This window comes from Dendrobates tinctorius, unplaced genomic scaffold (genome assembly GCF_039654945.1).
Source record: "Dendrobates tinctorius isolate UK_male_01 unplaced genomic scaffold, ASM3965494v1 ptg000116l, whole genome shotgun sequence".
In the NCBI taxonomy this organism is placed as follows: domain Eukaryota; kingdom Metazoa; phylum Chordata; class Amphibia; order Anura; family Dendrobatidae; genus Dendrobates; species Dendrobates tinctorius.
In genome coordinates, this window is record NW_027361784.1 from 12,501 (window position 1) to 23,260 (window position 10,760).

Below are 10,760 nucleotides of genomic sequence, written 5' to 3' on the forward strand. Positions count from 1 at the left end.
AGGCCGGCGCGGGTGCAGGAGGTCAGGCCTGTCCTCCCTGGGGGCCCCGGGCCGGGCTGTGGCCCCTCTGCGGACACTCGGGCCACACGGCATTCATTGACTCAGGTGAGAAGCCGGCGATAGAGCGGTGCCCGCAGCGCCGCCCGGCGCACACTCCCCTGCCGGGGCCCCGCCGCGCTGTGTACAGGCTTTGTCTCATTTGCATAATGCTAGTCCTGCAGCCAATCAGGGCGCTCGGACACTTAGGTCACGCCCAAGGCTCAGGCTGCACTGTAAGCTCGGCCTCGCTGGCTGTGCGCGCCCCGGGGGATTGTGGGGCGGACGTGACCCTCACACCGGCCATAGCAACCAGCCCTAGCAACGGACGGACGGCGGGCTGACAACAGACAACACATCCGCACGATTATTTTTCATCACAGCTCTACAAAACCCCTTTATTTTTTGTCTTACCGTCCACATATCGGAATAAGGACTTGCTATTTGTGGGACACATTGCCATTTTATTTCAAGGGGCTGTCCACTTTCAGGACAGTGTGTAAAGTAACATTCACAGAGGAAGACTAGAACTCTAGCGCCACCTATTGGAAGTAATAACCCTAAAAGAGACTATCGACTCTTACACTATACCTTTTAAGATAAAAGCCAAACCAGGCGCTCAGTTTGAAGACACAATGTTTTGGGGGTGTTGCCCCCTCATCAGTGCAAAGCAACAGGTCTGAACTGGCCTCTGCCTGGGGTCTAAGGGGGGGGGGGATGGACGCTTCTTATGGAGCTTGACACCTTAGGGTAAGGAGACTTATAGGCCATGCAATGTTCTTCTGGGATGGAGGGAGTAGCAGTGCCTGGCCTATAAGTCTCCTTACACTGGGATGTCACTCCATAAAAAGCGTTATCCCTCACACTGTAAAACAACAAGCACAGCAGGTAAGGCCTGTTTCACACTTCCGTTTTTTCAAATCCGTCAAAATCCGTTGGTTTCCGTAAAAAAACGGATCCGCCATTTTTTTGCAGGATCCGTTTTTTTTGTCCCATAGACTTCCATTAGTGGTTACCGCGGATCCGTCAAAAAAACGGATCAGTTTTTTTAAAAACGGATCCGTTTGCATCAGTTTCCGTCAAAAAAACGGAAACGGATCCGTTTGGCGGACACAAAAACGGAAGTGTGAAACAGGCCTAACTGCCCTCCCTGGGCCCAGCGCAGTCCTCCCCGCCCCTGCCCCGGTGTGAAGACTACAGCAGTGATATAACATAAACAGCCAATCACTGAGCTTTTCGTGTACAGCACCATGGAACCAATGGTGCTTTATAAATCTGAATGTGTGTGTGTATCACCAACCAATCATGAAGCAGCAGAGTGGGACACCAACCAATCATGAAGCAGCAGAGTGGGACGCGGTTGGATTGCAGGGCTGAGGACGGATACCGCAGGACAGTGCATGGGGAGCGGGGCTGTGAGGAAGACAGGCTTCAGGACAGGCCGAATAGTGCCGGCACCCTCCTAGCCCTGTCCCGGCTCAGTCGGCGCTTCCCGTCGCCAACTGCGTTATCCCCCCTCTCCCCTGCAGCTTCCCGGCCTAAATTTAGTCCCCGGCTTCTACTGCAGCCTACTACAGCGCTAGGCTATCTATGTGTTTTCAACTCTGCAAGCTTATATCTGGTAACCAGCTTTTCCAATCTCTGCTCTGAATCCACTCCTGTGTCTCCATTCAATGTCAGCAAGCAGTTAATCCTGAATGCTATCTATGTGTTTTCAACTCTGCAAGCTTATATCTGGTATATAGTTATTTCAACTTACTCTGCTTGTCCCCTTATGTTGTGAGGTCAAGAAACTTTTCAAAGTGCTTTATGATCCATGTAGTGCTGGACATGTGTTTATTTGACCACAACATTTTATTGGGTCCTGGTGTCTCAATTTAGTGTGATTGATTAACGAGAAGAGAGAGCCCAAAATAAAAAAAAAAATAAAAAAACTTAGCCGTAACCTCCTATATATTCAGACCTAGCTAGGGGGAGCATTTATGCAGGGGTGGCATTTATGCACATGTAATCAAAGTACATGTATCAAAGTACTTCTGGCAGTTATAACATGGCAGTTAGACAGGGCAGGAGACAGATAAGACATTTATATACATCTACTCTCTGTACATTTGGAGTACAACAAATATATACCATATGCATTTGTGTAATTTTTATCCTGGCCGCTGCATTCACACACATCCACCGCCCTGGCATTAACTCTCCACACTCCATCCATATTGGCCCCTCGCTCCTTTCCTCTCCTATGTATAGCACTCATGCTCTTTTCACATTGTTAAATTGCACAGATCCAGCCAGTCCCACCATTCAACACCAGAGACGCTCTCACAAATCACTTAACCATCTGCTCACTCTTTCTATCCTCCTTCTCCTAGTTGCAGGAGACATTGCTCCCAACCCTGGTCCCCCATGTTATAGAAAGTCAAAGCCCCCCACTGCTACACTCAGAAACACCTCTAATCTTATTAATATTCCCGGCATGCCATCTGTCTCTCTTAATTGTGCACTTTGGAATTCTCGCTCAGTGTGTAACAAACTCTCCTTCATTCATGACTTCTTCCTTTCTAATTCTCTTAACCTCCTGGCTCTTACTGAAACCTGGATCCAGCAGTCAGACACTACAGCTGCTGCTGCTCTTTCATATGGTGGACTACACTTCTCTCATACCCCAAGATCAGACAATAGAGCTGGTGGAGGCGTTGGTCTGCTCCTATCACCAAAATGTACCTTTCAGGTTATCCCTCAAGTACCCTCACTTGTCTTCCCTTCTTTTGAGGTCCATGCCGTCAGACTCTACACCCCCTTCTCCATGCAAGTGGCGGTGGTATATCGTCCTCCCGGCCCCTCCCATCAGTTCCTGGATCATTTTGCCACTTGGCTTCCACATTTTCTCTCCTGTGACATCCCTACCCTCATCATGGGAGATTTCAACATCCCCATTGCTCTTCCCCTCTCCCCATCTGCTACTCACCTTTTATCTCTAACCTCCTCATTTGGCCTTTCGCAGCTTACTAATTCTCCAACGCATGAAGACGGAAACTCCCTCGACTTGGTCTTCTCTCGGCTTTGTGCAGTGGATGATTTTGCAAACTCCCCTCTCCCGCTCTCTGACCACAATCTTCTTTCATTCTCTATAAAGAACTGCCAGGCTGCTCAGGTCACCCCCACTGTCCAGACTTATAGAAACACACAGGCCATTAACACCCAGAAACTTCTGAAGAACTTGCAGTCTTCATTGGCCCCTATCTCCTCCCTCTCATGTCCTGATTCTGCATTGAAGCATTACAATGAAACACTTCAAACTGCCCTGGATGAATTTGCACCCCCTATAAATAGAACACCACAACGCAGACGGCGACAACCCTGGCACACGGTGCAAACACGTTTCCTGCAGCGGTGCTCCAGGTGCGCCGAACGTCTGTGGAGAAAATCCAATCTACACGAAGATTTCATCCATTTTAAGTTTATGCTTAGAACATACAACACTGCCCTTCACCTCTCCAAACAAACCTATTTCAACACCCTCATCATCTCACTGTCCAATAACCCGAAACGTCTCTTTGACACTTTTCATTCTCTACTCAATCCAAGAGTACAGGCCCCAACCACTGAGCTCCGAGCTGACGATCTGGCCAATTACTTCAAAGAAAAAATTGACCAGATCCGACAGGAAATTATCTCCAAATCCCCTCATACCATGCACTGTCCTCCCTCCCCCACTGCATCTAACTCACTCTCTGATTTTGAACCAGTCACAGAAGAAGAAGTAAGCAGGCTCCTTGCATCTTCTCGCCCAACTACTTGCACCAGTGACCCATTTCCGTCACATCTCCTCCAGTCCCTTTCCCCTGCTGTCACCCCTCACCTAACTAAAATATTTAACCTCTCTCTCTCTTCTGGTATTTTTCCCTCCTCATTTAAGCATGCCATCATACATCCACTACTTAAAAAACCATCCCTCGACCAAAATTGTGCCGCTAACTATAGACCTGTCTCTAATCTTCCCTTCATCTCTAAACTCCTGGAACGCCTGGTCCACTCCCGTCTTATCCGCTATCTCTCAGAAAACTCTGTTCTCGACCCTCTCCAATCCGGTTTCCGCTCTTTACACTCCACTGAAACTGCCCTCGCTAAAGTCTCTAATGATCTGCTAACAGCTAAATCAAATGGTCATTACTCCATGCTAATTCTCTTGGATCTCTCTGCAGCATTCGACACTGTGGATCATCAGCTCCTCCTCACTATGCTCCATTCCATTGGCCTCAAGGACACCGTTCTCTCCTGGTTCTCCTCCTATCTCTCCGACCGCTCCTTTACTGTTTCTTTTGCCGGTTCCTCCTCCTCTCACCTTCCCCTTACTGTTGGGGTTCCTCAAGGATCGGTTCTAGGCCCCCTCCTCTTCTCCTTGTACACTGCCCCTATTGGTCAAACAATCAGTAGATTTGGTTTCCAGTACCATCTCTATGCTGATGACACCCAATTATACGCTTCTTCTCCTGACATCACGCCAGCCTTTCTAGAAAACACTGGCGATTGTCTAAACGCTGTGTCTAATATCATGTCCTCACTATATCTGAAACTGAACCTGTCAAAGACTGAACTCCTTGTGTTTCCTCCCGCTACTAATGTACCTACACCCGACATTGCCATTTCCGTCTGTGGTTCCACTATTACTCCCCAGCAACATGCCCGCTGTCTTGGGGTCATACTTGATTCCGAGCTTTCCTTTGCCCCCCACATTCGATCACTGGCTCGCTCTTGTCATCTGCACCTCAAAAACATTTCTAGAATTCGACCTTTTCTTACTTTTGACTCTGCAAAAACTCTTATTGTTTCTCTTATTCATTCTCGTCTCGACTATTGTAACTCTCTTCTAATCGGTCTCCCTCTTACAAAACTCTCCCCTCTCCAATCTGTCTTGAATGCTGCAGCCAGGATCATATTCCTCACCAATCGTTACACCGATGCCTCTACCTTGTGCCAGTCATTACACTGGCTACCCATCCACTCCAGAATTCAGTATAAACTTATTACCCTCACCCACAAAGCCCTCCATGGCTCAGCACCACCCTACATCTCCTCCCTTGTTTCAGTATATCACCCTACCCGCGCCCTCCGTTCTGCTGATGACCTGAGGTTAGTATCCTCAATAGTCAGAACCTCCCACTCCCGTCTCCAAGACTTTACACGTGCCGCGCCAATTCTTTGGAATGCACTTCCCAGGTCAATACGATTAGTCCCCAATCCCCACAATTTTAAGCGTGTCCTGAAAACGCATTTATTCAGACTGGCCTATCGCCTCAACACATTAACCTAACCTATCCCTGTGTGGCAGAGCCAAAAATTTTACCATAACCAGGTTCCCAGCATCATGTTCCCACATGCTTTATGCATCCATTAGCCCTCTGTGTCTGTACTGTTACACACTTAACATTATGGCTGGTCCATACAATCAGGGCAACTGTTACCACCCACCTTTCGTGTCTACCTCTTTCCTCATAGACTGTAAGCTTGCGAGCAGGGCCCTCACTCCTCTTGGTATTTGTTATAATCTACTGTATGTGATTATTGTTATGCTGTAATGTCTATTGTCTGTACAAATCCCCTCTGAAATGTAAAGTGCTGCGGAATATGTCGGCGCTATAAAAATAAAATTTATTATTATTATTAGGCCACGCCCCACAGGCCGCCCAATCACACGCGCTGCAGCTCCGCTCTAGCTCCATCCACTCCAGCAAACTCCAGCCGCCCGCGCTAGGCTACGCCCCCCGCAGGCCGCCCACTCCGAACGAACAATCTGCGCACCTCTCCTGGTCCCGGCGTCACCACGTGTGGTGCATGGAGAGCGGGGCTGTGGAGGAAGGAACACAGCGGGGCTGTAGAGCAGGGGTCTCAAACACGCGGCCCCTGAGGCAGGCATCTGCGGCCCACCACGTCTCACTCCCTGAGGCAGGGGGAAGACACGTATTCAGGAGCGGCGATGGCATTGGCTGTTGTGTGTGCACACTGCACAGGACCTGTGATCAGGTCACAGGAGGGGGAGGAGTCAGGAGTCACATGATCAGGGGCCTCAGTGTGTGCAGGACAGACACTGCTGTCTGGTACTAGATGAAGGTAAGTTTATGAGTGGGGTCAGGAGGGGTTTACAGGGTGTACGGAGCGGAGCCCTGTGTGCACGAGGTGTACGGAGCGGAGCCCTGTGTGCACGAGGTGTACGGAGCGGAGCCCTGTGTGCACGAGGTGTACGGAGCGGAGCCCTGTGTGCACGAGGTGTACGGAGCGGAGCCCTGTGTGCACGAGGTGTACGGAGCGGAGCCCTGTGTGCACGAGGTGTACGGAGCGGAGCCCTGTGTGCACGAGGTGTACGGAGCGGAGCCCTGTGTGCACGAGGTGTACGGAGCGGAGCCCTGTGTGCACGAGGTGTATTAAGTTTGAAAGGAATGCGGCCCCCCAGCCCAAATTTTTTTTTATGTGCGGCCCATTTACTCTGCCGAGTTTGAGACCCCTGCTGTAGAGGGAGAGAGCGGGGCTGTGGACGGGGAGAGCAGAGCGGGGCTGTGGACGGGGAGAGCAGAGCGGGGCTGTGGACGGGGAGAGCAGAGCGGGGCTGTGGACGGGGAGAGCAGAGCGGGGCTGTGGACGGGGAGAGCAGAGCGGGGCTGTGGACGGGGAGAGCAGAGCGGGGCTGTGGACGGGGAGAGCAGAGCGGGGCTGTGGACGGGGAGAGCAGAGCGGGGCTGTGGACGGGGAGAGCAGAGCGGGGCTGTGGACGGGGAGAGCAGAGCGGGGCTGTGGACGGGGAGAGCAGAGCGGGGCTGTGGACGGGGAGAGCAGAGCGGGGCTGTGGACGGGGAGAGCAGAGCGGGGCTGTGGACGGGGAGAGCAGAGCGGGGCTGTGGACGGGGAGAGCAGAGCGGGGTTGTGGACGGGGAGAGCAGAGCGGGGCTGTGGACGGGGAGAGCAGAGCGGGGCTGTGGAGAGACACCAGGACATGGATGTAGAGAGCGGCTGCAGAGGGATAGAACGGTTGTTGCTAAATGGAGCAATGTGAGGGCTTGTACTTTCCCGGGGGAGCTGTAGTGTTTACTGTTATTATTTGGGGCTGCACACAACTAATTTTACCAAATATATTTATTTTGTTATATTTAATTTAGGGAATGGGAAAATAAGTGTAAAGGACACGATTTACATTTTCTTGTGTAGTTCTATGGGATTTCAACCTGGTATCACTTGATCTCGGGTACAATACACAGCAACCATCTCAAGGTGAACAATATGGAGACGTACGGGCGCATTTAAGAGGTAGCAAGTGGGCGTCATGTGTAGGACACAGCCGGCACCCACTGGGTGCTCCACTCCAAACACAAGCGCTGGACATACACAGTGAACTCCACACGGGCAACATGATAAAGAGGGGAGATCTATGGAAATGGAGGAGTACCACATGGCTGGCAGGTAAAGAGCTCATTGGGGTGCCAACAGAGGATGACTGACCAAACGAGGTGGGAAGAGGTTTCCTCATCTTATAAAAGTAATGGCATAATACCACACCATGGAGTTATGGTCATGGAGGTCCTACCACCAATCCAGAGAATGAAGGGACTGTGGCGCTGTGCTCCCTACACAGAGACCCTACTAGCCACCTGACTGCTGGGTACTGGAAAAAAAATCTAATCTCTCCAAGGTGCCAGATTTGTACATTTATTCCTTTTGTCCTGACCTGACTAAAATATTTAACCTCTCTCTTCAGGTATATTTTCCTCCTCATTTAAACATGCCATCATAACCCCTTTACTTAAAAAGCCATCCCTGGACCAGAACTGCACTGCTAACTACAGACCTGTCTCTAACCTTCCCTTCATCTCTAAACTCCTGGAACGCCTGGTCCACTCCCGTCTAATCCGCTATCTCTCGGATAACTCTCTTCTCGACCCCTTACAATCTGGTTTCCGCTCTTTACACTCTACTGAAACTGCCCTCACTAAAGTCTCTAATGATTTAATAACAGCTAAATCGAAAGGCCATTGCTCCCTGCTGATTCTCCTGGATCTCTCTGCCGCATTTGACACTGTGGATCACCAGCTCCTCCTCACTATGCTCCGCTCTATAGGCCTCAAGGACACAGCCCTCTCCTGGTTCTCCTCCTACCTCTCTGACCGCTCCTTCACTGTATCTTTTTTCGGCTCCTCTTCCTCTTCTCATCCCCTTACTATCGGGGTCCCGCAGGGCTCAGTCCTAGGCCCCCTCCTCTTCTCTTTATACACTGCCCCTATTGGACAATCAATCAGCAGATTTGGGTTCCAGTATCATCTCTATGCCGATGACACCCAATTATACACTTCTTCCCCTGACATCACCCCTACCCTAATTCAAAATACCAAGGATTGTCTGTCTGCTGTCTCTAACATCATGTCCTCCCTCTATCTGAAACTAAATCTCTCTAAAACTGAACTTCTTGTGTTTCTCCCCTCTACTAACCTCACTCTACCTAACATCGAAATAACCCTGGAGGGTTCAACCATAACTCCCAAGCAGCATGCCCGCTGTCTTGGGGTCATATTCGACACTGAACTTTCCTTTACTCCGTACATCCGATCACTCAGTCGCTCTTGTCACCTGCATCTTAAAAACATCTCCAGAATCCGACCTTTTCTCACCTTTGAAACTGCTAAGACTCTTACTGTCGCTCTTATTCATTCTCGTCTGGACTACTGCAACTCTTCTGATCGGTCTCCCTCTTACCAAACTTTCTCCTCTCCAATCCATCTTGAATGCGGCAGCCAGGGTCATATTTCAGTCCAGCCGCTTCACCGATGCCTCCATCTTGTGCCAGTCATTACACTGGCTACCTATTCGCTACAGGGTCCAGTATAAACTCATCTCTCTCACCCATAAAGCTCTCCACTGTTCTGCACCGCCTTATATCTCCTCTCTCATCTCTGTCTATCGCCCTACACGTGCCCTCTGTTCTACAAATGACCCAAGACTAACATCCCCCGTAATCAGAACCTCGCACCTCCGTCTCCAAGACTTCTCTCGTGCTGCTCCAGCTCTCTGGAATGCACTTCCCCAGATGATCAGACTGATACCTAGCCCTGACCTATTCAAGCGCGCTTTGAAAACCCATCTCTTCAAACAAGCCTACCACATCAACTACTCAGCAAGCTAACTTTGCCCTGTTCCCTCCTTCCAAATATTATTCTGAATCTGCACCCTACTATTCATCTGTCTCCACACCCTTCATGCACATAACTGCACTTGATACTTGTCTATTGCACTTAAACACACGGGCTGATGACCGGATCATGCAGCTTTATATGAAAATCCCTATTATAATTGCCAGACCTGAATTAACAAGCATTTCTCACCTACTGTGTCCCCCCATTTCCTTGTAGATTGTAAGCTTGCGAGCAGGGACCTCACTCCTAATGTCACTGTTTGAATTGTCTTAACTTGTATTGAATTTATTGTCTGTACATGTCCCCGCTTAATTGTAAAGTGCTGAGGAATATGTTGGCGCTATATAAATAAAAGTTATTATTATTATTTGTCCAAAGTCCATCATCTTAGCAACGTTTTGGCCAACAAACTGCTTTTTTCAGGGATCTGCACTTGTCCCTTTCTCCGCAGGTGAAGACCTGAATGGGGGAGCAGCACTACACCAGCTCCATCATTGTCTCCTTTACTCTTGGACCCACACGGTCATAAAGTTATGGCGTACCCCAATACTGTTCCTTCACGGTAGGAGATGGAGAATAACCCTTCATAGAGCGGGGGGCTGCCGACTTAGCTACTCCGCTTACCTGGACTGCAGACCCCCACCCTTCCCATTGTATCAAAGTGCTGCGACACTTCAGGGACTGGAAACCCCTTCAGGCTATGTTCCCACGATGAAGATTTGGTCATGCAAATTTTCTGCACGTATTATGTAAATTAGGTTTGTTTTTCATTGCGATTTTGTCTCTTTTTGGTCTGTCAAGTTTTAAATAAAGCTGCTTTGTTTGTAATACTTCCTGGTATTTGGCTTTGGCAAAACTTTATTGATACAGTCTTGTGCGGATTACATGTTTTTACTGCAGATTTTCCACATCAAATGGAAGTCTATGAGGAAAATCCGCACATAAGACTCAGCGTACCCACAAGAGAAATTGGCATTTTGCGGATTTAAAAAACGCACCGAAGGTCAGGTTACACTGCGTATAAAAGCACAGAGGGCAGACGATTTATAGAGATCCCATGCACGTTGCTGGAACTAGAAGATGCTGCGTTCTAACGCTGAGTGCAGTCGGAGTTTTTGGCCCTGCGGATTTTTCCGTGCAGAATGGAAGAAAACCGCAGGTCAAATGACCTGCATTTTTCCTGCGGATTTCTTCCATTTTTCACGCGGTTTTCATGCGGTTTTTGTGCGGTTTTCCATTGCGGGTTTCCCCCTGCGGATTTGGTGACAGGGGAGATGGAAAACCGCACAAAAGAAGTAACATGCTGCGGATTTTTTACCGCGGGAAAACCGCGCGGAAAAATCCGCAGCGTCTGCACAGCGTTTTTTTTTTTCCCATTCATTTTAAAAGTACTGTACATCACAATGCGGATATGCAACGTTTCTGCGCGGTAAAATCCGCTGCGGAAACGCTGCAAATCTGCATCGTGTGCACATGGCCTTAAGCAGTGAAAATACAAAGAACGAACAATCGTGCTGTGTTTGAAACCACCTTAATCCCTTCAGG

General features: G+C 49.4%; 1 protein-coding gene and 1 long non-coding RNA gene across 2 annotated transcripts in view; one reads left to right on the forward strand and one right to left on the reverse strand.

The window, feature by feature from the left end:
* Positions 1 to 182, reverse strand: part of FSBP (fibrinogen silencer binding protein) — a 5,414-nt gene extending 5,232 nt beyond the window's left edge. Inside the window, exon 1 of the mRNA XM_073590065.1 lies at positions 1 to 182. This exon is cut by the window's left edge and continues 450 nt beyond it. The gene's annotated coding sequence lies outside the window, so the exon portion shown is untranslated.
* LOC141101201 (uncharacterized) overlaps positions 1 to 10,045 on the forward strand; it is a 10,527-nt gene extending 482 nt beyond the window's left edge. The window contains exon 2 of the long non-coding RNA XR_012234910.1: positions 9,667 to 10,045. This is a non-coding gene — a long non-coding RNA (uncharacterized lncRNA). The remainder of the gene's footprint in view (positions 1 to 9,666) is intronic.
* The last annotated feature ends 715 nt before the right edge of the window (positions 10,046 to 10,760 follow it).